General features: G+C 47.3%; 1 protein-coding gene and 1 long non-coding RNA gene across 2 annotated transcripts in view; one reads left to right on the top strand and one right to left on the bottom strand.

The window, feature by feature from the left end:
* The window catches only part of LOC125946224 (shematrin-like protein 2), a 72,672-nt gene that overhangs the window by 13,652 nt on the left and 35,152 nt on the right, over nt 1-23,868 (bottom strand). The window lies entirely within an intron of this gene.
* Nucleotides 1,343-20,692, top strand: LOC125946225 (uncharacterized). Its single transcript, XR_007467474.1, has 3 exons — nt 1,343-1,384; nt 2,605-2,646; nt 20,479-20,692. It is a non-coding gene; the product is annotated as an uncharacterized LOC125946225 (long non-coding RNA).

The following is a 23,868-nucleotide window of genomic DNA, read 5'->3' as shown; positions in this document are numbered from 1 at the left end:
TGTTTCATTTCGTGATATATATTGTTGCGATAGCAATTATATGGACACTCCAAGCGCATTGCTGCGCTTGGAGTGTCCAACGGCGATAAACTCCAACGGCGATAAACTCGTCGCCGCGCGCCGTACGCTGTGTGTGCGAGTGAAAGCATACGAGGGTGAGCCGGCAATCGCAGCGCAATGTAGCGCACGCGAGGGAGGAAGGCAGGCCGGAAGCGCGCCGTCTTCTTTCGCGCACGAGGCACGGGGGCGAAGCGACGGAGAGGGCGAGGGAGGGAGGGGGGTTGTGTTCTACTGCGTCGGCTGCTGCTCACAGCGCGGACGCGCGGGTGCCGTATCTTCAAAGCGATCTGCGACGTGGGCGAAGTGCGCGCCCGCGCGGGCCTCATCTTCATCGCAATCTGCGACGGGGACAAAGTGCATGTGCCGATGGCCGGTAGCTTCGTATGCGCTGTGCTTTCGACCTTTAGTTCGCGTTGAAGCGAGACGAGAGGCATCGCGAAGGTCAATTTGCCCGCTGCTGCTGGCGCGTTTTCTCACTCCGGCGTTTTCACAGCGAGTTCCCGCGTTTCCTGTTTACCTGTGCGTGCGTGACACCGTGCTTGTCTATTTAGCTAGTAAGCGAATGTATACGACTTTATACGGCCGATTAAACTATACCCGCTTGCTTCATATAGCTCTCTACTATTTTGCTATCGCAATCGATTGTTCGCGAAACTGCGACGTTTTCACTAGCGCGGACAATCTGTCGCGTGCGACACTTGGCAAACAGAGCGAAGTGTCGCGCGACTGCCTCGCTAATCGGGAGATCGCGAGAGCCTGCACGTGGAAGACGCGTGGGCGCAATTGAGAGAAACCGCCGCTGACACACCTCCCAGACGACGCTCGCTACTCTTCCCTTATCTCGTAGGCATCGTCGCCGCGCTACGTTTTTCTTCTCACGCTTTCGCCATACCCTCCTCCGCTTTCCACCTCATGGTTCCGCTGCACCCTCGTCGCCGCTTTCCTCTTGGTGTTCTTCATGGCACTCTTTCCTCCTTCGCTGTGCTCGTTCGCTTGGTTACACCGACGCTCGTCGTAGGAACGGGCGCCTAAGACCTATGCTCTAAAAAAACTTTATTGGTAGTAGTATTCGTGATGTTTTCATTGATAACTGCAGCTATAGTTAAAATACTTTGCTGGAAATCATACCACTACACAGTTGTCACTGTTCAGTGAAAATTTCGTCATCACCGCTGTATTATTGGCTAGTATAAATAGGAATTGAAAGCACAGATAATAAGGCGCAGACTTACAAATAATAAAGAAATATGGGGATATAAATTGTCTTCTTTTTTTCCAATTGCAGAGTATCATCCTAAGCTAAACTACACAGTTTACCGGCCAAGTGAGTATGCTCTCTCGGGGAGGGGGCGACGCGTTTGATATCACGTTCGTACATGTAAAGAGAGGTCTGCGCGTCATATGTTTCTTAATCTACGTAACGAATTTTAGCGCAATCAAGGAAGAAAACGAACGAGAAGGAAAAAAAGACAGGGGACAGGCCAAGCGCTCGCCTTATCCACACTGTTTCTCTACTCTTCCTCAGTCATGAGAAAGAGTAGACGTTCTTGAATGCACTAAAATGTCTAACGTAGACTATAACTAACTCGCCCAACAGCAAGTCTAATTTTGATTAAGCTGTCTATTCTCGGTAAGAAGGATCACAAAATAGAAGAATTTGGCACAGACACCAGAAGGGCAGTCTAAATAGTAATAAAGCTGGCCTGTTCGTACTACTAAAGTTGTGTCTTGCCATATAAGAATTCTTAAATATAAGAGCTATTTATACCTCAGAAATCACAATAAATTCTAGTGTCTTACTTGCCAAAACGACAATGTGATTATGAGCCAGGCCAAAAGGGGCGGGGGATAATTAGTTTCGAACCTCTCGAGATAAGAACATGCATTTAATTTAGGTACACGTGCTTGTTTTGCATTTTGCATCCATCAAATATGATAGCTGTTATAGGGATCAACCCTGCGAAATGTAGCTCAACAGGACCAGTGGGTTACAGCGGCGGTGAAGTACACTAACCTTGTTTTAGTAAATTTAAAAGCTTAAAGCGCCATTTCCTTTTAGTTTTACTTTAAACAGGAGCAAAACTCACAAATTACGTCGACTCCGTGGTGCTGAAATTTTAGTCTCTAACCACTTCCTATCCCGCTTCTTTGGTTTTATGCTTCTAAATGGGACCTAATGCAACGGAAGTCAACTGCACGCAAAAACAGGCATTTTTGGCCGCATATTACGTATACATTATCTTGTCTATGAGTATCTCATTATCTTGAATCGAATGTAGACTAAAACGCAATCAATTTCAGGGTTGTAGAAAAATTTCACGTACCAAGTTTGTATTTCTTCTAAAACTCTATATTGCCACAAATTTTAATGAAGCACAGCAACGCGTCAGAAAAACAGCTAGGTGAACCCTTGTTCAGAACGCGCGAATGCTCAAGAAGGCGTGCTCCCTTTGCTCATTTCTTTCTCAGCACCAGATTGTGATAAATAGTGGTAATATTCTATACCTAAATAAACTATTTAAGTTTTCTGTCTTTCCAATGTAGGATGTGACGGTGGGAAATCTGGAACATGTATTTACCCTCTGCGTAAGTATTGTTCTAACTACGCTATTTGTTATCTTTAGATAAGCCCATAGCATACGTCAAGAAAGAGGCTGCAATCCTGTAGAAAGAATGAACTCTCAAAATGGCATGACAAAGCCCCTTGACGAAGCGCGTGTGCCACAAATGAACGCAGTGCGAACAACCCATACTACAATATTAGGCAGAGTTTGTACCAGAGTGCAAAAAAGAAAAAAGAAAAAAAGCAACAACTGTCCAGGATGGGCACGGATGCGGCAAAACGCAGGTCGCCTGCACCGAGTCTTTGAGCTCGAAGGCGTGCTAGGACGTGATCAAATGTTCAATGTACGTGAGTGTCATGAATAAATATACGCGCACCTGGGTAAGAAGGGGAAAATCCTTTGATGAAGTTGAAAATCGCTTGTCTTTTTCTTGCGATTGCGTCTACAAGCAGTACCAGTAATTTTATATGGGAAGCCAATTGAAACGAGTTCAAAGCAACGTATCTAACAGTGCACGCAGGCGCTCTTTGCTATAGATTAAAGATATGAATCATCCTCAGTGCACCCAACCTTGTTGGCGCTTCTTGTAACTGTCCCGAAAAAACGGCTGGAAGCACACAATCCTATGGGCGCACGTCAGCAACCTTCAGTGAGCTTTCTGGTGAACGTAACACTGGCAAAACTAAGAAACGCGTTTCAATAAAACTTGTTGGAAGATTTTTTTTACGGCTGGCTTGTTCCAGTGAAAGATGACGACTACCAGAACTGTACATGTTTTTGTCCCATTGATATTTGTTTGGCAATGACATGTGCGTATACATAAAAAATGGACATTGATAGATTTTACCGCCTACTTTCGCAGCTTACGTTAATGCTTATGACTTCTTGATGCGCAAAGCTTAACTGATATATCACCTTTTACCTTCCAAGATTATAATAACAATATGATGTAAAGCTGGAGCGACTGACAAAAAGTGCATTTTTTGTAACGTATGGAACAATAAACGTTTCATCAAGCTATTGTAATTCGGTTTTAAACATTTCTTTGGGCTAGCCGCTCATACAGGAGGATATCATAGACTGTCTTTTATATTGGGTATTGGCTAATCTGGTGTACTTTATTTTTGGTTTTCTCTGCTTTGAACTGGCTGAATATATTCTAGGGTATTCAAGGTGAATTTTTGTGAAAATACTTTTCGATGCCTTAGAAACGCTTTCGGCATAAATTTGTTCGAGTGGAAAAGAAAGAGAAAATTGAGACTGGGAAAAGGAACATAAAATAGATTTTGCCTTGCGACATGTGAAAAAATGCTGAAAAGCACCAAAACAACTGTGAGCGCAGTTTTATGTGCTATTTTTCAGCAATCATTGTCATCAGGAGTGGTGCCGGAAGACTGGAGAGTAGGCAAGATTGTTCCAGTCCCCAAAAAAGGTCCTCCATCGTTGTCCAGTAGTTATCGTTCAATTTCACTAACCAGTATTTGCTGCAAACTAATGGAACATGTTATTTATTCTCAGATCGTAAACTTTTAGTATCCTATAACCTATTTCATCCTGTTCAACTGGCTCTCGCAAAGGTCTTTCACGTGCCACTCAACTATAGCTTTATTTTTTCATGACCTAAGTTCTAACCTCGACTTGAACGTACCTGTGGATGCCGTTTTCTTAGACATTGAAAATACATTAGACTAAGTTCCACACCAATGGCTATTCTTAGAACATTCCCGTCTCAACATTACTCCATTTGTACTAGGCTAGATACATAGCTTTCTAACTATCCTGCAGCAGTTTGTATTTGCTAACTCGCACTCACCAAAACGATCTCCTGTGCTTTCGGGCGTAATACAAGACAGTGCTCGGACCACTACTCTTTCTAATTACATAAATGACCTTTCTGCTGAGATTTTTTCTAATATCCGATTGTTCGCAGACGATTGTGTAGTCTATCGACGCACAAGTAACACTTAATTCTGATATGGATTTGCTTCAAAATGACCTAAAACGCATTAAATTATGGTGTAACGAATGGCTGATGACATTAAATACTAAAAACCTCACTTGTTTCCTTACATCGCAGACAGCATCGCCAATCCGAGAAATACACCATATGTGGCTCCGAAATATCAACCCTTGACTTCTATAAATACCTTGGCACAACCTTTTTGACTACCCTAACTTGGTCACATCATGTCGTTAACACAGCCAATGCCGCGAATTGAACCCTCGGTTTTCTCCGCCAGAACCTATACCTAAGACTTGCTCCCCCATCAGTAAAATTATTAGCTTACGTTACACGTGTCCGCCCTTAGTTAGAATATGCATGCTCGGTCTGAGATTCTCACCAACATAACCTGTCTAATAAACTTCAATCAGTTCAAAACCGTGCAGCCCAGTTTATTTACTCTGAATATTCTTATCATACAAGTGTTTCTGAACTAAAAACTCGTGCCGGTCTTACTAATCTAAAATCACGACGTCGTATTTCCAGACTGTGTTATTCCAAAATGCTATCATTCATCACTTCAAGTTTCAGCAATATTACCAGCTCATCATCAGTCCAGTCGCATTAACCACAGAAAAGCCGTGTATCCTCCCATGGCGCTGACTACCTCCTTCCCTTCGCTAATTCTTTCTGAAAACCGCAAGGGACTGGAACGGTCTGCCTGCTGGCGCCACGCACCACTCCGATGCACATCACTTCAAGCCTGTTCTCGAATCACTCTTTTGGTAAACTCAGCCCATCCCTCATGTAATACCCCATCTCTGGGGCCTTTGAGGTATAATAAACAAATAAATATTTAAATACATATAACCCTATGCGCACCAGCCGGGGGAATGGAAATTTCTTCGTTAGATCAGGAACGTTGTAAAATCGGGATTCGTTAGATCGAGTTTTAGCTCTATAGCTTCTAATGCAATCAATCAATTGCTTATTTTTATCTCTGCTACCACTACGTGCCATAGGTAAGCTACTCCCAGCCACGTCTTTTTGCTTTGTCATGTGCCCCTTATCCATAATTGCTCCTCAGAAAGCTCTTTTACCCTTTACACCTTCAGACCTCTCTTAATTAGCATGCGTGCGCCTTTCTTTGACCCAGTCATTCCGTGGCACCCTTCCCCATACAAAATTGTCAATAACAGGCGGCTGCTCCAAATCTCGTAGATGCGTTTCGGCCAAGGCGTACATGCGAATCGCTTCGGCCATTCAGCTGTGTTTGAAATTCCAGCGAATTTTCCTGCTTGCGACCACCCTGCATGCTTATGTAAAAAAATTTACGTTCTCTATTCTTATCCTTTGTGCGTCTTTTCCTAACTTCTTGTGGTCTGGTTCTGCCCTTTACTGGTGCGTCGCTACATTCAATATACTTAATCTTCCTTCGTGATTGTCTGGGGCCCGCCTAAGAAAGCTACACCCCGCGCCGCGAGTCGACGTCCAACCAGTTTTAGTTTTGCTGCACTTTCGCTCAAATGCATCCCATCACGCACAAAAGCGCGTTAAATTAATTGTCTTAGCTAGTGTCAATTTTTCCTCGTTTACAAGCACTGCCCTTTCAACTACAAGTCCCTGCCTTTCAACCTCTGGCACCCGTGCACACTGCGATTTCTACTTCCTTTGAAAGATTCCGCAGGTCGATAACCCCTTTGGCTATTTGTTTCGCTATCCCTGCCCCTCGTCCTTGAAGTACGTCAATCTCTCCGCCCATTTTCACCACCAGGTGCCTCTCATCTATTGTGTAACACTGGTGGAAAAAAAGTAGAGTACTGGTGGAAAAAAAGTAGGGAAAAGATGGATGCAACCTGATCTCTTAAAATCATAGGCAGTGGTACAGGGTAAATTTTTGAAAAAGAAAAGTAATGATAGGTATACAAAAATGCTAGATAAAGAACATGTATAGTATACCTGATTAAATCAAGCAGGCTAGGTGACTATTTGTCGCCGCCCCGTTTCAAAGGGGATGCCAATAAATCATCATCATCATCATCAACACATGCGTTACTTGGCTTTCATTATCACCCCTCCAATTGGTTTCCCCAGAAGCGCGCTAACGTGCACTCTTTCGCCTGCGCCTACCTTATCTGTTAAACGACGATTCTATTTACGCATGTTGGCATCCCGAGCAAAGACAACTCGACGCTCTTCCTCCAACCTCGCTGCCGAAAACTGCGCCTGAGGCCGCAATGCCGTCCTCTCCTGTCTTATCCTTGCCCTTTGTTGTCTTTTACCGCGGCCGGTGCATCAGACGATCGTAACCATTACTGACGTATGCGCCACTGCTTTCGGCGTGGGTGTTTCAGCTTCCTAAGCTGTGCTCGCTTCGCGGCACGCGCCGTTCGTGGTGCTCTCATCGGAGCGTTCACCATTGTTCTGCGGAATGGTGGCCCTCAGCTTTATTTCTACGTTGGCTAGCTTTTCTTGTACCTCCTTCCTCTGCTTCTGTTCGCTGTTGAGTTACTTTCCAGCTTGACAGCCGGTTTACCTAGCTTATCCTTCTCCTTCTCTAGACGGTCTATAGCCGCGACCCTAGCACACAGATCCTACAGATAAAAAGCTGCCCCTCTCACTTCGCGTACCGACTCAAACCGCGTTTCTTCCAACGCGTAAGAGCGCTCACACTCAGAACAACGCACGCGTGCGTTCGCTCTGGTACCAACCATCATCTTGTACTAACAAGGCACAGTACAAGGTAACCCTACTTGTGGGAAAAAATACAATTATTCGTTAGCTACTCATATTTAAGCAAAAAACCTTAGAAACTGAAAAACATGAAGAATATTTTATAAAGGTTGCTCAGCTAACCTAACACTAAAAAACAACAACAAATGAGTGAAATATCAAATAAAGAACTTATCGCTTTGGCACGCTGCCCCTGCTGCGCTGAGAAGGCTCATCCAATCTGCACGTCTGTTCCCTTCGGCGTCTGTCGCGAGAGTTACTCGGGATGCGCGGAAGTGAGCGTCATCTCGTGGTGTTACAAGAAACCGAGCGGCAAGCGCGAGCCAGTTCACAGCAACAGCGCCCGGAAAGTCGGGAGAAGATGCAAAGACAGCTTCGCTTTGAAAAGTAAAACCCCGGGACTTGTAGTACGTGTAGCATTGATGTTTTCTAGACGCTTTTATTCGCTTTTAACAGTGAAGTGGCTCTAGTCCAGCCTCCGCCGGCTGTCCGGTGTCAAGCAGGTCACGTTAGCAGCCGAGGAGGATAGGCGCGGGGGGAGCAAGCGACCAATAAGAGGGCGCGCGCTGGGTGGAGGAGGCGACCAATGAGAGGCCGCGCTGGGCGCGAGGAGGAGAGGGCGCGTTCACACTGAGACATTCGGCGTCTGGAGCGGCGCGAAACTCAGTTCGGCGGCGGCGAGATTCGCCGGATTAGCCCTTTCCGCGCCGATCGGTCCTGGACCGATTTTTGCGGCAGCTGCCACCGGATTCCGTCACCGCGGACCAATCGGAGCGTGAGTCCGAAATTCGAAAGATGGCGGCCAAGTCCGACGCGCTCGTCATGTCGCAGTCTTCAAGGCTCGTCGCGACATCGGAAATACTCATCGAATTGGTGCGTAACCACCACATCCTTTTCGACTAGCACCACATGAAACACAGGGACAACGTGACCTGACAAAGTTGCGTGACCCAGCTTCTCGCGCTCTTCCAGAGCAGGAGGAACCCACAACCGCCGCTAACGTCGTTTCTTCGGCGAATACTTCCACGAGTCGTGTATCGCCAGAAAGGTGCTTGCCAGCAGGCTTAGCATCGTCGTCGTTGCAAACAGTGATGAAAAGGCGCAAAATAAAATCATGCGAACTCTACACGAGAGGAGATAAGTGCGTAGTTTCAATAGAATGTATAGAAAGGTGGAGTGGGTCCACCGAACGCCTTGGAAAGCGCTGAGGAAAGCGCCCATAGGCTGAGAGAGAGAGAGAGAGAGAGAAACACTTTATTTTCATGTTGGGTGGGGTGGTGAAAAAGCCCTCAGTCCAGAGCCTCGCTTGCGGCATTCTTCAGTGCAGCACCGATAAACGCCGCAAGGTACCGTTGGTCGTCGGTGCTGGTGGCTTCTGTCAGCCACCCGGCATGGGGTTTAAGGGAAATATTTGTAGGGGCAGGCAGGGGAGGTGGGGGCGGTCCACAGGACCAGAGGATATGGGATGTGTTCGGGTGTTCGCCACAGTGTCGGCAGGGTGGGGGATCCTCAGGTAATAGCCCGCGGAGGAGGTGCATTCGAGCTGGCGTAGGGAGTGTTTCACTCTGGGCCTGACGGATGAGTACACCCTGATCACGGGTGAGCTCTTTGCTAAGCTTAGGAAACTTTCGCCTTGCATCTTGATAAGGCCGCAGAAGCAGAGGAGCCCACCTTGTCGTCTGGGCTGGTTGCGGAATGTCGGGCGCCTGGTTCAGAGTCTCGCAGGCGAGCTGATTAGCTCTTTCATTTCCCGGCATCCCGTCGTGACCAGGTATCCAGATGATTTCTAAAGGCTCCTGTAGGTGCTCTTGCATAAGTGCGGAAATGTGCGCCGGGACATCGTTGTGCAACAATTTTCTGCAAGCCGCCATGGAGTCGGTAAATATGATTCGTGGGTAGGCTGAGTTGCTAGGGGGCATATGTTTGATCGCTATTGCGATGGCCGTCAGCTCCGCTAAGGTCGTATCTGTCTCTGGAAGTACCGCCGTCTGTATAGTTTGGAGGTTATTATTCACGACTGCTATAGCGGAGCCATATTCCCCAACGCTAGCATCAGCGTAGAAGTAGATGCCCTCAGTGTATCTTGCCGTATACTTCTTGAAGTAGGCAACTCTCTGGCGTCTCCTCTCCTTGTCTCTTTCGGGATTCATGTGGCGAGGCAGTGGAGCTATGGTAAGGAGTTCCAGTTGTTTTGGTGGTATTGGGCGCGTGTCCACAGTACGCGAAGCTCGTGGATGGTGACCGATGCTATGGAGGATGTGCCTGCCTTGACTTGTGTGCTGCAAACGGAGTTCTTGGCGACGGCGATGAATACTGATTAGTTCCGCCACCGTGTTATGGGCACCCATGTCAAGGAGAGCTTAGTGCTGGCACTAAACGGTATGCCGATGGCCAGCTTTGTCGCCTTTCGGATGAGAGCATCAAGCCGATTGATATCTTGTTGGCGGAGATTGGTATAGGGCAGATGGTACCGCAGGCGCGACATAATTAGTGCGTTTCGTAGTTGCAGCATATCAGCCTCCTTCACTCCATTGGTTCGGTTGGAGACCCTACGCATCATGTGCAGCACCTGCTCTCCCTGCCTGAGCAAGTGCTGCACCGTCGCAGCCGGACCTCCAACTTTCTGGATATGGAGACCGAGTATTTTAATGCAGTTCGGTTGAGAAATCGACACGCCGTCGTTTACAATTTGTATTGTGGGCGGCTGCCATCTTTTTTGGTGAACCAGTAGCAACTGAGATTTTTCCGGCGCACATCTAAGGCCAATGGTCTGAGCAGCCTCATGTACCCTGTTCATTGCTTGTTGGAGAGTTTCTTGGATGTGTCCTGGCGAGCCCCTCTTGATCCAGATGGTAATGTCATCTGCGTAGATCGCATATTTGATGTCGGGGATGTCTTGCAGTGCTCTATGGATCACGCACATGGCAAGATTAAAGAGTGTGGGCGAGATCACTGAACCCTGCGGGATACCTCTCTGCGGATGGGGATACTGTTGTGAGGTGGTGTCGCCTACTCGTAGCGTGTATGTGCGACTCCGTAGGAAGTCCCTTATATAATTATAAAGCTTTGTCCCGCAGCCAGTAGCTTCGAGCTCTTGCAGTATAGCATCGTGGTCAACATAATCAAAAGCTTTCTTGAGATCGATAGCAAGAATGGCTTTAAGTTGAGCGCTGCTTGTTTCCTTCGTGATTTCTTCGTGGAGCTGCAGCAGGACATCTTGAGTAGATAAGTGATGCCTGTATCCAATCAAATTATAGGGTAGGTGTTGGCGTTTCTCAAGGTGACTAAGAAGTCTGTTAAGCACGATACGCTCCATCAGCTTACCGACGCATGATGTTAGCGATATTGGACGCAGATTCGCTATGGCTTGGGGCTTGCCAGGCTTTGGAATGAAAATGATGCTGGCTGTCTTCCATTCTTCTGGCAAGCAGCCCGTGTCCCATATATTGTTCATTTGCTGAAGTAAGTACGCATGATCGGCTTCTGTAAGGTTGCGAAGCTGTGTTGTCGTAATTAGATCTGGTCCTGGTGCTTTATTCGGCTTTGCTTCTGCTAGGGCACGCTGTAATTCCGCCATTGTGATGGGGCCAATGAGGCTCTCATTTTCTGGCTCTGCGCTTGCGTAGTCTGCATATTGTGGTTGAGCTCGATCCGCAACGTGTGTTGCTCTAAGCTCGTCGAATAGTTCGTCGGTCTGCTCAAATGTTTCTAGCAGCTTGCGGAGCTTATGGGACGTTTCCGTCTTTGTCTGGGTTGGGTCAATGAGTGATCGGATGAGGTTCCATGTGGAGCTCATATTCAGTGTGCCGTTGAGCTTGTTGCACGTATCGTGCCACTGCTCACGAGTGAGGTGTTCAGTGTAGTCGACGATCTCCTCGTTGACCTTATTAATGCGTGAGCGTAGTTTCCGATTGAGCTTATTTCTTTCCCATCTCTTAATGAGGGCATGCCGTGCTTCCCAGAGATGAAGGAGATGTTTATCCGTGCTGGGTTGTTCCCATTTCTCTATGATCTCCTTCGTGTGAGTCTGGATTCGTTGCCGGAGCATCTCTACCCAATCTTTCAGGTTCATGTCTTGGAAGTCTTCATGTTGCTTGCGGAACTCATCCCAGTCCGTGAGGCGATGTTTGCGCTGGCGCTTTGGGAATCCTTTGACTTGCAGAAATATCTGTATGAGGGTGTGGTCACTCGTTAACGTATCGTGCGTGTTAACCCATTGCGCTGACAGTCGTCCTTTAATGAAGGCGAGATCGGGCATGGTATCTCTTTCTACGGAGTTTCCGTGCCGCGTTGGGGAGTCGGTCTCGTTAAGGAGAGTTAGCTGGGCCTGTTGCATGTGGTGTAGTAGCGCGGATCCTTTGGGGGAGTTTTTTGTGTATCCCCATGACGTGTGTGGTGCGTTGAAATCGCCTGCTATTAGATGATCGAAATATTTCGTTGGCCGCAGATTCGCAACCTCCTTGAAGAAGTCTACTTTCTGTTTGGGCGGGCTATAGATATTCGTGATAAATAGCTGGGGGTGTGCCTTCCTCTTGTCTATCTTAGTTGGGAAGACGCGTACCGTGAGGCTCTGTTCCGTGCTGTGGACAATATTTGCCGCTATATCTTTGCGAATCAGAATGGCCAGTGTCGAATTATGGCTATACGTCGTATAGCCTGTAACATGAGGTGGTTGGTTAGTTTCTTGGAGAAGGAGAATGTCTGGTCGACGATCTTGAGCGGCAATGTACTGCGTGAGAAGGCCGCGTTTTCGAGCAATCCCTCTACAGTTCCACTGCCACACCACCAGATTTTGCGCCATTGTTCTATTGATGATTCTGCGGAGTGCCCGCTGTAGGGTAAGGAGTGGGTCGCGTTACGCTGGTAGATCGACGTGCTTTGGGTCGATCGCACTCTTCCGGGCGCGGTAATGCGGCCATCGCAGCATGTACTTGTTTGGAGACCATTGCCTCAGCCTGGTTGCTTAGTAGCTCGTTGAACAGGGATCGCATTTGGCTCATTATTTGTTGAGTATATGTTTTTAGCGCCGCTTCAACTTGGGCAGCAACCTGTTCAGCTATCTTGGCCTCTAGATTGGTTTGCATTTCTTTCATTTCGCCCTTTAGTTGCTGAAATTGGGCTTCAAGGTTTTGTAAGGCTGTGCTATGGTATTTAGCCTTTTTCATCGCTGGTTGCAGGGACGCTGGCTCTACTTGTGCAAGGGGTTGTGCTGTGTCACTTAATAGTGTGGCTTCAGGTGGGTGTGCTTCTGCTTGCATGTCCATTTCCTCGGTAGGCTCTAGTGATTGTGAAGCTAGTGTTGACGTTCGAATTGATCTGCGAGTTTGAAGTAGGGCGTTCTTATAATCCCTGGCTACTTTCTGAGCTCGTGACTGAACTTTAGATGCAGAGGTGAGGGTGAGGGAAGGGAAGGTGCCGGATGACTGACTCACGTTTTGCTGGATTGTGGGTTGCTCTTGTTGTTGGCCTCGGGTCTGGCTGTGATCCGGAGACTGGTTGCGTCCTCCGGGCCTGCTGCGGTCCCCGGACTGGACGCGGCTCCCGGACTTGCTGTAGTTCCCAGACTGGCTGGGGACCCCGAACTGGCCGTGGCCCCTGGATCGGCTGCGGCCCCTGGATCGGCTGCGGCCCCTGGATGGACTGCGGCCCCTGGATGGACAGCGGCCCCGGGACTGTTGACGGCTTCTGTCTGTCGATATGTTGTCGGAGTTCCGTTTTGGGCTTGGGCTTCGGCTTGCGATGGTGACTGTGTTCGTTTGTTTGTCGTCCTCACGTTGTTGTAAACGCTTCAGGTAGGCCGCCTCTCTGACCGCTTTATCAGCTGCTTGTCGCACTTCACAAGTCGGGTCGTCGGCCTTGTGGTCCTTGCCACAATTAGGGCAGCCGGGTTTGCAGTCATGATCATCTACAGGATCCCCGACCGTTTTTCCACATGTTCTGCACCTTGGTTTTCCACTGTCACGGCAGACGTCTGATCTGTGGCCTATAGCAAAGCATGTTGAGCAAAATTGCGCCTTGGGTCGGTGAGGGACGCAGCGGTATACACCTCCGCCGAAGATGACCTGGCGTGGTACATGCGAGCCCTTGAAAGTTATGATTGCAGTGGATGTTTTACCCATCATACGAGCCGCAATAATTTCATAATTGGGGGCTCGGAGTTCTCGCATCAGTGCTTCGGTTGGGGTGTTCAGTTCCACGTTGTGAATTACTCCTCTGCACGAGTTGTGGGGCGATGCGATATAGATGTGGACTGGGTACGTTTTGCCATTAAGGGTGGTTTCGTTAATACGCTGGAGCTTTTCCGTCGCCGAAGGGTCATCACTGCTTATTATAGCCAAGTTCTTTTCATTTTTGATGTATACTGTAGCGGCGCGAGCCTCTGCAGCGGTCAGGGCCGCTGAGACGCTCAGCGCGTCGTGAAGCGTTCGTGGGCTCCATTGAGGTAGGAAAAGGCCAGTTGGTGGACGCAAAATAAGCGTTGCAACGTGCTGCGTACCTTGGGAACGTTTTGATGCTCGGGTAGTCCATCCATCAGCGTCGGTGACAAATTTTGGAGCCATTGTTGCCTGCAGGAGTCCGGGCCTTTGGCTTACTTGACGGAAGGCGTACACTCCCAGCGTTTAGGGCTAGCTGGGCGCCCTGCCAGGTCCGTGACAAAACTACTGAAACTCACAATATGTTGGTCCGAGCAGAACAGAAATTGGCCAGGAGGTTCGGATAACGTACTAGACGAGCTGACCTGTGTCTGAGAGCTGGACCTTGTTGAATAATTTGGCATTCAGGTCTTTCCTCCGGAGCGATGCGAAGGCACGTCTACGTTGAGCGAGTAGCGTCGCTACCCCCCCCCATAGGTTGAGGCGAGCTCACGGACTGAGTAGCCGTCGTCTGCTTGACGCACCGTCGTTGTTGCGTCGTATGCACTGTTTCCGTCGCGCTTTCTCTATTTTGTTGACTCGATTTTGTTGGAAAAATCACTGTTTTCAACACCGAGTATCAAAACTAGATGCAGAAGAGTGAAACGCCTGTCAAAGCTCCATGCTGCTGCGGTAGAGTCTGCGACGCCACAAGTGTCTAGCCGACGTTCCGGCAGCGCGGTAGGCAAGCTGTATGAACGACGCGAATTTCGACGGCAGGAGAATTCCGTTTGCTGTAGACGCCGGATTCCCTAGTGTGACCGTGCCCTAAGAGAAGCTGTTTCTGTGCGGCACGCCCTTACGGATAACGCGCAGAGCTGTTTCCGACGCCGTCCGCGTTGCCCCGCGTTCGCGCCGAACGCGCGTGGTGTCGTCCGTGACTGCTGCCGATGCCTCTGGCGGCGGCTCGGCGGGTTTCTACCAGAAAACTGGACACTCGTCGAGTAGCGTCGGAAGTCGCTGCCTCTTCTCGCCTAGCAACGCTTCAATATAATATAACTTCCTGTTGTAGATCTGTGTTTACTTGTGTTTAAGCAGTTGCATAATGTGCAACACATGCACATGTAACACTCGTAACACTCGGTGTAATTAACACAGCTTCGCTGTTCGACCATCATCACGGATTGGAAGGGGCGGTGATTTCTATCCTCTGTACATTCTAGAGCCCTGAAAGCGAACGAGCACTGAATGGTTGTAAGATAAAGGACAATAAAAACAATTACGAGGTATGCTTCAGGAGTGAGTGCAGCATTTTGCAGATTTATTCCGGGACCCCTTCACAATTTTTTTCGCTTCTCTCTTTGTCAGATAGGTACATGTACTTTCATTATATAGAGCTTACAGTTAGGCTTGTTGGAAGTAGACGTTCGATACGTTTCCAGCACTTCTAGAGAAAAGAAAGCACACGAGAGAGAACGCAACAGGGCAAGAAGGGCCTTTGCTGTCCTCTCCTGTCTTTCTTTTTTTCTGTCTCCTGAAATTTTGGAATGCGTGCATAATTTTGGTATATTTGTTGATTTCAGCGTTCAAGTACCACAGAACAACATATTTAGGCGCGCGCGTAGATGCGCTTTCTGTAATATCGGCGAAATTGTTTGTCGCCACGAGGGAAGCGAGCGCCGTAGGAGGAAGGCGCGTGGAGGTGAAGAGGATCACCGCGTTCGCGCCCTTTCCGTTTGTTCTTCGACACCGCGGTGCTTGCTGTGCATGTTCGCAGCGTCATTTCCTTGCCTGTGTAGCAATATGCGCTTTCCCTGTGGCCCACTAGGCATCGCACCGTCGAGACCAATGTAGAGTCCGCGACCGCGTTCACTCCCTTTCCGTTTGTGCTTCGACTAGTTCCGCCGTGGTGCTCGCTCTGCATGTTCGCGGCGTCCGTGCACTTGCGCGTAACCAGGGTTGACGAAGTGAAACGTCACTGTAACTTTTTTTGAGCTTCTTTCACCGTGACTGTGAGTTGGATTCGCTACGTAGACGATTATGTGTTGCTTTGTAAAGGATATAAACTGCACCACGGTGATGATGAACATTCTCAAGGTGCTTAGAGATGCAACCATGGTTTGCTATTCACATGCGAGTCTGCTAATTGTAACCAATTGTAGTTTCTTGATCTTACAAGCATGAGTGCTGGGCGTACTCACTAAGATCAGTTCTTCATCTTTCTATTATAGCTTCTTAGCACTCTACGATCACAAGAATGACTTCTTAATGTCATGTCAGAACTTTGCACTGTTAAAATTGTCTGCACATCCCATACAAGCTAGTTTTCCTGCTCAGGTGCAGCGATGAAGTTTTGCTCGCTATGTTTCCATAGTTTGTTGGCACGTGCCTCTCAGTGTTTGTTCGAAAAGATGTCACTGATTGAAAGAACACTGTTGGACAAGTTGATGCCTTTAATACGTGAAGTCTGTAGTAAATCCGTACTAGCACTTCGTTACACAGCATCTAGAATTAAGTGATGTATACGTAGTTCACATTGCATCTTACTTAAAACGCAAACTTGGTAATGATTGTAAGACCATTCAATAAAGGACTGAATAAGGAGGACATCATCAGGACAGATGTTCACTAACACATACAGCCAGCTTTCTTACACCTTGTGGTGCTGGCGCTATTTATAAGCTGTCCCTTCTTTTCGCAGAGTATGCATTTGCTAGACAGTGTTACATCAACGTCCACCTTAAAAAACACCACAACTCATCACAACGCACAAGCAATTCTCATTTGTCTAGCCCTGCCCCTCATACGTTGTTGCTGCATGCAGTTGTCACATGTCTGCATAATGCAAGCACGCGTGGCGGCCCTTCTTGTCCGTGTTCCTTTTTGTTGCTGCTTGATAATCCTACAACATGTCTGCTTACCTTCAACTTGTCATACGCTCACGACAAACCACCAAAAAGGAAAAAAATCACAGCATATCCACGGGGTGAATGATGATGAGTGGGCGAAGCTCCGGAGGGAATCATCGGATCTCCCGCTTAAGGGGACGCTAGCACAAACGCGTTAGAAACGTGCAGTACTCTCTAGTAAGGGGGAGCGGCCACAGCGTCTTACGCAGCCATTTACACATGCCGGAACGTGCACCGCGTTTGCCGACGCCATCACATGACTGCTGAGAGAGTATACCCCTCGTATTCATAAACGCTCCTCGACTTGAACTTGACTTGCCACCGCCTTGCGCAGCGCGTTCGAAACGCGTTGAAGGTAAGGCGGAGAGGCCACAGCGTCTTACACCAGCTTCTTACACGGGCCGTAACGCGCTAGCACAAACGCGTTAGAAACGCGCTAGAAACGCGGCCTTTCGTTAATGTTGGGTATTTATTGCCATCGTGGTGCGTGTGGTTATGTGCGCTTCGTGGCGTAGTGGTTAGCGCCGCGCGTTCGGAAGCGAGGGGTCCCTGGTTTGATTCCGCGCTACGGACACAACTTTCGGAATTTTATTGCGATAGCAATTATATGGACACTCAAAAGCAGATTTCTGCCGTCGGCGTCGCCGTCGCCGTAGCCGTCGCCGTCGCCGTGAGGTTCCGTATGACGTCATTTGGAGAAGAAATCGTCGCCGCGCGCCGAACGCTGTATGTGCGAGTGAAAGGGCGCGAGGGGCGCGTCTTTCACGGGGAGTGAACGCACGGCGGAGAACAAACGCGCGTTCCGCGCCGTGCTCGCTTAAGGGCTGCAGAAGTAGGCGTCTCTTTTCTCCTTTACAATCACCATATATGTAGAGCAAACGCACCTTCTTCCGACGCGCGAGAAGCTGTGGGGGAGGGGGAGGGAAGGGAGGCGACGTTTAGCTGCGGCACCAAGTGCCTATTTATATCACAGGCTCCGGCAACAGTCACCAACGCCGCACGCATTTTGAGCGAACGCGGGCAAAACGCCGATGGCGTCGACAACAGTTCTGCGTGTTGCCGATGCTGCTGCATGTCCAAGTTTATGCAGCTGATAAAGCTAATATCATTACTCCGTATAGCTCTCTACAAGTTTGCTATCGCAATTGATGCTTCGCCTTTCAGGTGAAACTGCGACCACTTTTTATTGCGAGAGCAATTATATGGACACTCAAAAGCAGATTTCTGCCGTCGCCGTCGCCGTCGCCGTGAGGTTCCGTATGACGTCAATGGAGTTGAAATCGTCGCCGCGCGCCGAACGCTGTATGTGCGAGTGAAAGGGCGCGAAGGGCGCGCGCTTTCACGGGGAGTGAACGCACGGCGAACAAACGCGCGTTCGGCGCCGTGCTCGCTTAAGGGCTGCAGAAGTAAGCGTCTCTTTCCTCCTTTACAATCACCATATATGTAGAGCAAACGCGCCTTCTTCCGACGCGCGAGAGGCCGTGGGGGAGGGGTGGGAGGGGGAGGGAAGGGAGGCGACATTTAGCTGCGGCACCAAGTGCCTATTTATATCAGAGGCTCCGGCAACAGTCACCAACGCCGTACGCATTTTGTGCGAACGCAGGCAAAACGCCGACGGCGTCGACAACAGTTCTGCGCGTTGCTGGTGCTGCTGCATGTCCAATTTTATACAGCTGATAAAACTACTATCCTCACTCCGTATAGCTCTCTACTAATTTGCTATCGCAATTGGTGCTTCGCCTTTCGGGTGAAACTGCGACAAATTTTTTTTTTCATAAAACGCCGGAAGCGTTCTCCGGAAGCCGGAAGCTGGCTTCCGGAACCGGAAGTGGAACCGGAAGCGGAAGTCGGCTTCCGGTTATACTATACGTATACATATATATGTATATATGGGTATACATACATATACGGACACACAACGCCATCTATTAAGCAATTCATAAAATCTCACCAGGCACTACCTTGGAGGTAAACAACGGCTGCTACTGGGAATGAGAGACAGCAGAAGTCGGCTTTTAGCTAACACTTACACTTCTACTTCTACTAACGTTTCCTACTGAAACATGCCAATGGCTGCTAATGGGGAATGAGAGACAGAAGAATTCGGCTTTTAGTTAACGCGCACGCTGCGAATTTTTTATTGTTCAACAACGCACAGGAGAAATCTCCCACCGGCACCACCTTGCAGGTCAAAGCGTAAGACTGGTTACGCACTACGACTACGACGAGGGACGAACGGGTGCCGCTTTAAGGAGCTTCGCCCCTAAAATAGCGACGGTGCACACTAGCCAGGAACAAGGAAGTAAACGATTTTACACTCTAAGGAACCATGTCTCGTGTTCCTCTTTGGTGTGTTGGTGGTGTACTTGTAGTACTAAGGGTATGACAAGATGAACCAACACCAGCCGTCCCTATTAAAGCGACAGCGTTAAGGGCCCCGGGTCGCAAAAAATGCGGTGTAGGCGTTGAGGGCCTTGCCCGGCCAAGAAAATCATCCCGAACTACCCCGACCGCGCTGTCTCTGCGCGTGGCGCAAGGGGTTATTGAACAAAATTGAATTTGTGAAACTAATATCCGCCAGAAAATCGTAAAGTACGACTAAACCACAACCTGCAGAGACGATAGCGTCGGATTGTAATTTGAATGTACGAGAAAACCTAACTCTTTTACGAGGAAACTCAAACACAAACCCCTTTTCGAGCATTTCTGCCATACAACAGTGGCGCGCCCGGGTAGTTTACTTGCTAAAACACCATCCAGATGGCAGTCGCGCCCTCGTCAGGTCAAACTGGGACTTGGTCTAATGCGTTTTTTGCACGCGCGCGCCTCGGGCCAACAGCAAACACTGAATAAAATCATAAAAAAGGTCCTAGAGCCTTCCCATTTTCATGCAGGTTGGCTTATATTGCCCCTGAAAAAATGTCTTCCCACAACGCATTTCCGTTTAAAAGTGAAGCCAACTTTAAGGGCATCGCTGTATGCTTAGTCTTTGTAAGCTGGCTTTCCCACGTTAGCTATTGCAGTGAAGCCTACTCAAAGAAAAGTGCGATGCGAACGCGGCCCGATAACCCTATCGCATTCCACTCTTAAAGGCGAAGCCTAAGCGTACTCTATTTTTTTTTCTTGCGATTCTTACACCACTGTGTTGTTATTTCGTGTCAGAATGTGTTTCTCTTTTTCCGCAGGATTGGCTCGGTCAAAGGAATGTTTCAATTTTTCGAACCTTCATTACACGAAAACGTAATAAGCCGGGAAAATATGGATAAATTGGAAAACTTGAAAGTGTACATACGGCATTTTTTACAACATTTTAAAGAGAATCCTTATCTGTGCTCATATAGGGACTTTCAACTTATGTTCTTTGTTTTTATGTCGTAGTTATTTTGTGGCACTTAGTGGTACATTCATAGTGCTACATGCTTTAAGAGACCACATGTCTCTGGCCGCATGACTTCTTAAAAGGTGTTCAAGGGCTCCTAAAGTACCAATTGGTATTCCTGCGCAACGGCAAAATTAAATATTACCCCGTAAACTAATTTCATAAAAAATTATGCATATTCAATTACCATTTTGAAATCTATGTGAAGCCAAGTTTCGTAAACGTTTAATCAGACGCTATCAATTCATCTCTTTGTCGTAAAGAAAACAGGAGCGTGCGCATGTGCTCTTGCGCATCAGTGCTGCGCGATTTGTAGCGCGCGCGGCAATCATTTCAAACAGCTAGATGACGTTTGCGCGATAGAAGTATACGTGTTGTTGTGGCCTGATTGTTAGATCATCGGGATGATGTTCTTGGGGACCAAAATTCAATTCACAACCAGAATCAACACCCGGCAGCCTCAGTCGCGAAAGTCCGACAGTGTTCGCAAAAAAAAAAAGAAAGAATGTACTCACGGCGTTTTTCTTACTCTTTTCAGTGTGTAATTGTCCTAAGCCAAAATATAATGGATACATCCGCTTAGCCGAAGGCGAGTATCGTTGGTTCTACAATAACGTAACAAGGACGTGCGAGGAAACCAAAGGAGACCCTGCCGGCTGCAACAACTTTGACAGCAAAGAAAAGTGTCACATGCATTGTTCGAAATTTGGGACACCGTGGAGAACAAGAACTAATAAACAAGCGTAAATTGATGAGTTAATTTTTTAGAGAACTTTATAAGTGCTAACGAACTTGTCTTAAATATTCCAACACAGCTTTGCTGTAGTTTGTCTTGAGTGCGCTATCTGCTAAATCGCCAGCTGATCAGCATTCTTATTTGAAATGCGAAATATTTCTTGGCAAACATTTACCAGTTTGAGAGTATCTATCTATCTATCTATCTATCTATCTATCTATCTATCTATCTATCTATCTATCTATCTGTCTGTCTATCTATCTATCTATCTATCTATCTATTTATCTATCTATCTATCTATCTATCTATCTATCTATCTATCTATCTATCTAATATCTATCTATCTATCTATCTATCTATCTATCTATCTATCTATCTATCTATCTATCTATCTATCTATCTATCTATCTATCTATCTATCTATCTATCTATCTATCTATCTATCTATCTAGCCACCTACATCTTGGTGCTCTCATTGTCGTTTCGCTAACTTGGTAGGTACCAAAATTGGCATACTATGACAATAGTGTATGACGAACATAAATGATAGGTCATGGCATAAATATCATGACAGATTCGTCATGTAGGTTATGAAACAGCCCCCTAGGTCATGGTGCTCTCATGGTCGCATCGTTAACTAGGTAGGTACCAAAATTTTCATAGTGTGACAAGAGTGTATGACGAACCTTAGTGATAGGTCATGACACGATTTTGATGAAATGCGTGTCATGTAGGTCACGAAACAGCCGCCTTTGTCTTGGTGCGCTCATGGTCGTTTCGTTCACTTGTTAGGCTCCTCGCACACAGCGTTGCATAACATCGATTTCCACAGGACGTGGGATCTGCCAGCATTTTACTGCGAAGCTGTTAAGGGCTAGGTTCTCCAGGATCGTGCCCGCGTGTAGAAAAAACTATCGTCATCAGCATTTGTTTTGGCTTCATGTGTTGGTGGTTTGGCTCCACGTGCGTGGCGGTTTCCCTCCAGTTGTGCTTTAGTGCAGGTGTCAAAACGGATGACGGATGGCCCATTGCTATACCCCTCGCCACCACCGATGCCTCTTTAACAAGTGTCGCGATACTCGGCGGCGGAAAGTCCCACCAATCGTTGTGCCCTTTGTCTCGTGACGTAGAGATCGCGCTAGCGCTATTATCAGCAGCTGCACTTTGGACTCGCTATGGGACGGACGGTCGTTTAACCATATATTCCAGGATCATGACGATGCCGTGCAGTGTGCCGCGGCTATGAACGCGTGGCTCATCCGCTAGTGTATAACGATGGGGTGTACAGGGCGCAGCAAACACAATAAATACTTGGACATTGCGCCGGGCGAAAATAAGATGTCGGTGGCCTTGCTCTTTGACGAACATGCCGAATACGCTCAATATTGTCAATAATTATGACATATAAGTTTACTATAGCACACGCACCATAGTCGCAGCTTCGCTGGCTTCCATTTTCACAGTAGTGGAAGGGCTCCGAAATTTTTTTATACGCGAATTGTCTGCTATATCATCTTGTTTTGTGGACAGTTTTAATTTAACTAGCAACGTACTGTACAGCGTCTTAATTTAGCTCCGCACACATGAGCAGCATCCGGGTTCTCACCACATCATTTCCCAATAGCCCGGAAGTTTTCAAACGACGCAACCTGTGACAGGTGCCGACCAAGTAAACTATCAGGGAAACGCCATACGTAGAGTGCATTTTCCGTGCGCTTGTGGCAGGGGGTCCTTGTTTGCGTTCGTGTTTTAGCCGTCTTCTTTTTTTATGTACTGGATCCGTTTTGTTTATTAGTTTCTTTTTTCAGCCGGCATAATTGTATGTATGCTACTTGCCTAAAAGAAGGAGTAGCGGGCATCACCTCCTATGCGAAACTCTCCTACGCACCTACTTAATTAAAAACTTCTTAGAACCCCGCTCACGATGACAGTAGACGGTAATGCCAATTCCTTTGCATGCTGAACCAAGCTGGTATAAAGGAGGTTCATTGAAGAGCTGCATAGACCAAGCCCCACATCCACAGTGACCCATGTCGGCGTCAAAAAGAAGTAGTTTAATGATTGGAAAAATGTAGAGAGGTCGGCCGGAAGTTCCTTGAAGGAGCGGCACATAGGTACAGAGTGCCACACACCGAGTGACCCAAATGGGTCCGACAGTTGGTTTCGAACCCTGCTCCCTCAGCATAGCAGCCCGACACACAACCCCTTAGACCATAGACTGTCAGGATACACAGGTGTGAGGCAAAATCGTTAGCAAGATAGATAGATAGATAGATAGATAGATAGATAGATAGATAGATAGATAGATAGATAGATAGATAGATAGATAGATACGAAGCTGGTCACAGGAAGCACGTTAAGTACTCGAGGAATTAACATTATTTTTCTAAAATGATAATAAAGAAAAGGGATCCTTCGCGTGCCAAGAAGTATAACTGGAGTTGTAAAATAGAAGGACTGGAAAACTAATATCCGGCCGAACCATGACCAATAGAGCCGTCGGGAAAATAAGCGGCATTTATTTAAATTTTCTACGATGATTGTTACATTTTTTTATTTATTTATCAAGGTATCCAAAGCGCCGTTATAAAATTACAGCAGCTGGAAGAAAGAAAAGTAAGACGACAAGCCAGTGAATGAATCGAGATAACGAGAGGAGCTTTATTAGTGTAAAATAATTAAACAACCATAAAACATACTCCAAAAAGACTAAACGAACAAATAAATAGTGTTGTGCACAAACATTCGCAAGACAAATAGAGAGAAACTGCATTACGATGAATGAGTGTTACTATGTATACATCTACCTATAATTACAACGACGAAAAAAAAAACAACTAAACACTTCGTTTGAGGTCATAACAGTGACATCCCGTGGCAAACAATTCTAATAATGGAGTGTTCTGAAAAAAAAAAGACATCGGTAAGTTAGTCGTCTTGCATCTTATCAACTTTGTGACTAACACGTGAGGAGACATAATGAGGCCCGAGCATGAACTTTTCTCGAATAATTACGGTCTTGGAATAAAATATTTTATGACACAGTTTTAAACATTTTTTTCTAGCATTCAGGCAATTACTCAAAGCCGATGCTTTCCGTAGCTAAGGACATTCTTAACTGTGGAGATTATTCGGAAAATGTAAGCCTCACAGCATGGTTTTGTACTTGTTCCGACTTGTGTACCTCAATTT

Source organism: Dermacentor silvarum, chromosome 6, assembly GCF_013339745.2.
Source record: "Dermacentor silvarum isolate Dsil-2018 chromosome 6, BIME_Dsil_1.4, whole genome shotgun sequence".
NCBI classification, from domain to species: Eukaryota; Metazoa; Arthropoda; class Arachnida; order Ixodida; family Ixodidae; genus Dermacentor; species Dermacentor silvarum.
The sequence above is the reverse complement of the archived record's forward strand: the minus strand, read 5'-3'. Positions and strand labels throughout refer to the sequence as shown.